This window comes from Cicer arietinum, chromosome 4 (assembly GCF_000331145.2).
Source record: "Cicer arietinum cultivar CDC Frontier isolate Library 1 chromosome 4, Cicar.CDCFrontier_v2.0, whole genome shotgun sequence".
NCBI lineage: Eukaryota > Viridiplantae > Streptophyta > Magnoliopsida > Fabales > Fabaceae > Cicer > Cicer arietinum.
Window position 1 is genome coordinate 53,168,417 of NC_021163.2, and position 5,955 is coordinate 53,174,371.

Genomic DNA, 5,955 nt, shown 5'->3' on the forward strand with positions numbered 1-5,955 from the left:
AATTCTTATCGACCCCCAAACTTCCAGCCCCCAATATCACAAACTCCTTATATTCCTTATCCATATTTGGCCGCAACCACACAAGCTTCATACCCTCAATATCACCCTTCAAGACCACTTTTTTATCAACCACCACCTACCGCATTTTCCCAACAAAGTCAATGGAACCAAAACCCAATCTCAAATCACTACAGAACACCTGTCAATCAAAAAAAGACAACCCGTTTTGACCCAATTCCTGTCACGTACAGTCAGTTGTTGCCTCCCTTACTCCAAAATTCAATGGTAGTCATGAGGCCAATGAAACCTCTATAACCACTATTTCCGAAATGGTATAATCCAAACGCCAAATGTGAATACCATGCTGGAGTCGTGGGGCATTCCGTCGAAGATTGTCAAGCCTTAAAAACTAAAGTGCAAGAATTGATCAATGCAAAATGGCTTACCTTCAAGGAAGATGGTCCCAATGTTGGGAATAATCCTTTGCCGGGTCACAAAGATGCCGCTGTCAATCTCATTGAAGAAGAGATAGACCAATACACAAAAGATGATTATGTATCAACCATAGAGCCATGCATGGAAAATGATAGATCTTTTCCAAGACCATTGGAAATCCTCTATAGAAAAGAGAATCAAAAGCCAACTTCTAGCATGCCAAATGCAATAATTGTCCAAGCACCAACCCCTTTTCCTTACGGAAATACCAAGGCGGTACCGTGGAAATATGAAATCACATCCCATTTGGCCAATCATCTACCAAGTGATGGCTTTGAACCTAAAGGAACTGATGTCACTAACATCTCAGGGATTGGTGGGATGAACCGTAGTGGTCGAGTATGTTAATAATAATGGCCTCTGTTAGTCCAAAGATATGAGAGTTATTAAACAAATTATCAAAGAATCACAGCGGAATATATTCAGGAGCAATGATTGAAACAGTTTGCAAATGTTATCAATATATGAGACAAGAAACAATGCTTAATTCAGAATGTTAAACAAGATATAAAATCATTACTTCATACATTCAAGAATATGCATTTATGTAATATCTAAAAGAGTAGGGATAAGAAACAATTGCACCACGATTTATCCTGGTTCAGCTATCAATTAGATAGCCTACATCCAGTCCTGAAATCCAACAAGATTTCAGTCTTTTTCCAATAGAATGAATTGAGAACTTTTTACAAATTGTCCAGCTTCCTTGAGGCCTATCTATCTAACTCACTTCACTCTTGTTTCTACACCACCTAATCCTTGTAGTTAATCGCGTAACTCACACAAGATCTAGGTAAAGCCTCTTCTTGATGATCTCACATCAACAAAGATAACTACCAGTTTCCTTACTGGATTTCCAAACCTTTCAATTTACAAAAAATTGTCTTCTTCAAAGAATTAAAGAATATCAAGACTTTGACTCAATCACTATAGTATCTTACACAAAAAGTATTTAGCCAATGGATATTTTGTGTGTTGTAAAACTTTTCTCTCAAAGTGTTTTTCAAAGGTATTCAAAAGTTGTGAAAAGTTCTGAAAGAATTATGAAAATTATCTGAAAGTTATTTTCAAAAGTGATTGAATCAGCTTATATATATTCAGAAAAAACACTAGGACAATCGATTGTTCAATCGATTTAATAATGCCTTAATCGATTGCCTAATCGATTTTCGCACGTCTTGTTTTTCTTGAATCTTGATCATATAAGCATGAATCGATTTGCCAATCGATTCCTTTAATATATCAATCAGAACTGATACTATGATACTATAATCACAGTTATAATCGATTTGGCATTGAGTTGAATCCTTTCTGTAACTTAAACCTTAGCTTCAATCGATTCGTCAATCGATTGTGCTGATCACAGTGACTCAGACTTTTACATCAATCGATTTTCCAATCGATTGTGCTGATCACAATGACTCAGACATAAACGTCAATCGATTTTCCAATCGATTGTGCTTGTTACAGAACTTCAGATATTTTGACAAAATCTATGTGGTAATCGATTTAATCAAAGTTGTTCTGATAAATGATTAATTGCAATCGATTGCCTAATCGATTGCCTCAAACTTGGAGTTTAAGAAATCTAAATCAATCGATGTCTCAATCGATTTATTGCATCTCAGAACTTATTCCTGATTTAAAAACTTTGTCCCAATCGATTTGTCAATCGATTGATTCCATACATGGTTGGTTCTGAGACTTGTAAAATTGATTGATCAATTGATTGCCCAATCGATTGTCCAATTGATTGGATTTATCCCAGAACTCAGGTTTCACTAAAAACTTTAAACTAATCGATTGCCCAATCGATTCATCAATTGACTTATTGGTTGATTGATTTATATTCATTGGCAAAGACTTAAGCATGAGACTATAGTGATTAGTCTAACAAACTAACTACTATGACACCTAATTACACAACATATAATTGCATCTTTCTCAAGCACATCCTCCAACTTTGGTTGATTCCTTGAGTTGCAAGCTTTTGTTCCAAGTGTATGGTGTCTGCTTGTTTGCCTGAAATGTTTCTCAATTCAAATCATTAGATCAATCCAATATTTCATATAAACTATATGTTTGAGAATTAAATCAAAAACATGATCAGGGAAGCTCATGTCTTACAATCTCCCCCTGAGTTTTGGAATGTATGATACATTTCAAAAAAAATGAGCACAACAGGGTACATTATAAAGTATTAGAATGCAATGTATCAGATATCACATCAGAGCTAATATCATATCAGAGCTGAAATCATTATGATATCAAAGCATATCAGAGCATTTCATGATAACACAATTATAAGTCCAGTTCAAAGTATATAAGTTCAATTTGAATCATGTATGTAATATCACATAGCATTATATCATAACATTGCATTATATCGGAGCAAAAAATCATGTAATATCATACAAGTTAAACCAATCTCCCCCTTTTGTCATTTAATGCAAAAAGAAATTACAAGAGAGAGTTGATTAAACAAAAAAAACATAAGATATATACACAAAAAATTACAAAGACAACATATCAAAAGCAGTACTAGAGCATGAAAAAACAACAAAGAAACTAAAACCTAATCAACAAATCTAGGGCTGATCCTCATTATTATCAGCCGGAGAAGGAGAGACTGTTGTATTAGCCTCAACAAGTGTCTCCTCCCCATGAGGTTCAGAACTATCTAGGTTGGGTTGGTTTGGATCTTCAGTTGATTGTCGTCCAATCTCAGCAATGTCTTCCAAAGGCATTTTGAGCCCCAAGTGCTCTTGGATTGCAGCAACATCTTGAACTACGCAGTCCAAAGTTGCTTGAAGCTTTTGCAAAGAGGCCTCCATCTTTGCAGCGTGGGCAGCCCGTGATGCTAACAACTCCAGCAGCTTAGCCATAATCCAGATGGTGCTTCAGCAGCTTCAGTTGGTTCCGCACTTGGTTGGACTTGATCAGTAGTAGACGGAGCTCGAGTCCATACGCCATTGATGCGTCTCAGTTGCATTTGGTTCACAATTGATTCACCAAATGTCAAGGTGGTTTTAATAGATTCTTCATTGGCCAGAGACACCTTGAAATGCCTCAGAATCTTTGTAACCAGTTGGGGATAAGGTAGCAGGTGCTTGCCTTGTGCTGACTCGATCATATTCAGCAGCACGATCCAAGCTCAGCTCATCCTGAGCTCTTTGTACAGTCCCCATAGCAGGATAATATCCAGCCGCTGTACAACTGTGTGATTGCCGGCACGAGGCACTAACATACGTGTTAGTACGTACATAAGCATCCTATGATGAACTTTCATTTGACCTGTTGGAAGGGAGACCTTCTCAACAAATCCTTCGATCATCATTTCCTATGTGGCAGCATGCCTATCTATTGATGTTTCCCATCCTTCCTCATCAGAAGCATATTCTGATCTTCCATCAATGGTGTAACCATAGAATGGTAGACCAGTGAGCTTGGAAAATTCCTCAAAAGTCATTGAGATCTTTTTACCCTTAACTTCAGCAGCAAACCCAGTTTTGGTTAGAATGAAAGTGAAGTAAAAAGCTCTAATCGACTTTGGATAAATTTCCAATGATTTAGAGAGGAAATCCACCAGTCCATGAAATCGTAAATGGTTTTGGAAAGTAAAACCATTTGTATCAAAGTATGTGAAATCCAAGGTCCGTGCTTCTTGGATTTTTCTCTTCAAAAAGGAAGAAGGCAAAGAGGTGTCTGCAACCTGTTTATCTTTAGAAGGCAGAACCTTCTTTGGTGGAGTAGAGGTCTTCTTCTTCTTTTGGGTGGCTCCCTTCATGGCATCACCCATAAGTTTTTCCGTAGGAGGAGCTTTCCTCTTTTTGCTTGGTTCCTGAGAGGTAGCCACAGCTTTTCCTCCATCCTTGGCCGAAACCTTGTGTGTAGGAATAGAAACTCGTTTGGCCGGAGGTGAGGGAGGTGGGGGTGAAGGTGTTCTTCCACTTGAAGTACAGGAAGAATCCAGTGAAATAGATTTAGAAGATGATGATGGATGCCTTGCTGTTTGTTTGACGCGAGCCATTGTAGATAGTTGATAGAAGATTGTTGAAAAGATTGATTGAGAGGGATTTGATGCAGAGAAAAAGAGTATTGGTGAGAAAGCTGAGAGTAGAAGGTGAAAAATGGGTTGAGAAATCGATTTAGGGTTTTTATGGCACTGTGCAGAATCGATTTCTCAATCGATTGTTTTTCTCTTCTGGGTTTACCAAATCTATTGTCCAATCGATTAGGTTACCGTTGTTTGAAAAGTATCCGTTACACCTACTCCCAACGGCTATAATTTTTCTCAACAAACATCTTGTAAATCGATTTCCCAATCGATTTCTTAATTAATCCTTCATTACTAAATCGATGTCCAAATCGATTTTCACTTAATTGCAGAAAAATTCAAAACTCAACATCGATTCCCTAATCGATTCACAAACGTGCAAATCTAAAACAAAATTGATCCAATCGATTTCCCAATCGATGCTCGGGTTTGATGTTTGACAGCTTCTCAAATTTTTAGATATCTTGACCAACCAATCGATTCCCAAATCGATTCTTTAAACATTTTTCCAAACATATAATCGATTTCCCAATCGATTGAGGTAATCCAAGTTTCAACAATCTGACTTCTGAGATGTGATAAATCGATTATGAAATCGATTCCAGAGTTTGTGAAAAAAAGAACTAAACCACTAAGTACCAAACAAATTGATTTAGAAATCGAATATCGTGTTTCCAATTTGAAAAATTTAAAACACTATGCATCATAAATCGATTATACAATCGATTAGGTAATGCATTTTTCCTATCTGGCCATAGGATAATCAATGTAGCAATCGATTTGGTCATATGGATCAGATTTCATTGAGATCTATAATGCCAAGTTTCATTCTTATAAAGAAGAAACTGTCCTTGGGCAAGGCCTTGGTGAAAATGTCAGCCAACTGCTCAGTTGTATTGACATATTCCAACTTGATCTTACCCTGTTGATATTGATCTCGAATGAAGTGATGCCTAATCTTTATGTGCTTAGTTCTAGAATGCATGACAGGGTTCTTAGTGATATTAATAGCACTAGTATTATCACACATAATGGGCACTGTACCTAGATCAACACCAAAATCAGAGAGGTGTTGCTGCATCCAAAGAATCTGTGAACAACAGCTACCAACTGCTACATACTCAGCTTCAACAGTTGAGAGTGCAACACTGTTTTGTTTATTGCTATGCCAAGAAACAAGAGAGTTCCCTAATAGTTGACAAGTACTAGATGTACTTTTTCTGTCCAATTTACATCCAGCAAAATCAGAATCAGAATAACCAACTAGAGTGCAAGTAGATCCCTTAGGATACCACAAACCTAGATTTTTGGTTCCTATAAGATATCTAAATATCCTTTTGACTGCACTAAGGTGGGATTCCTTTGGATTGGCTTGGTATCTAGCACACATGCACACACTAAAC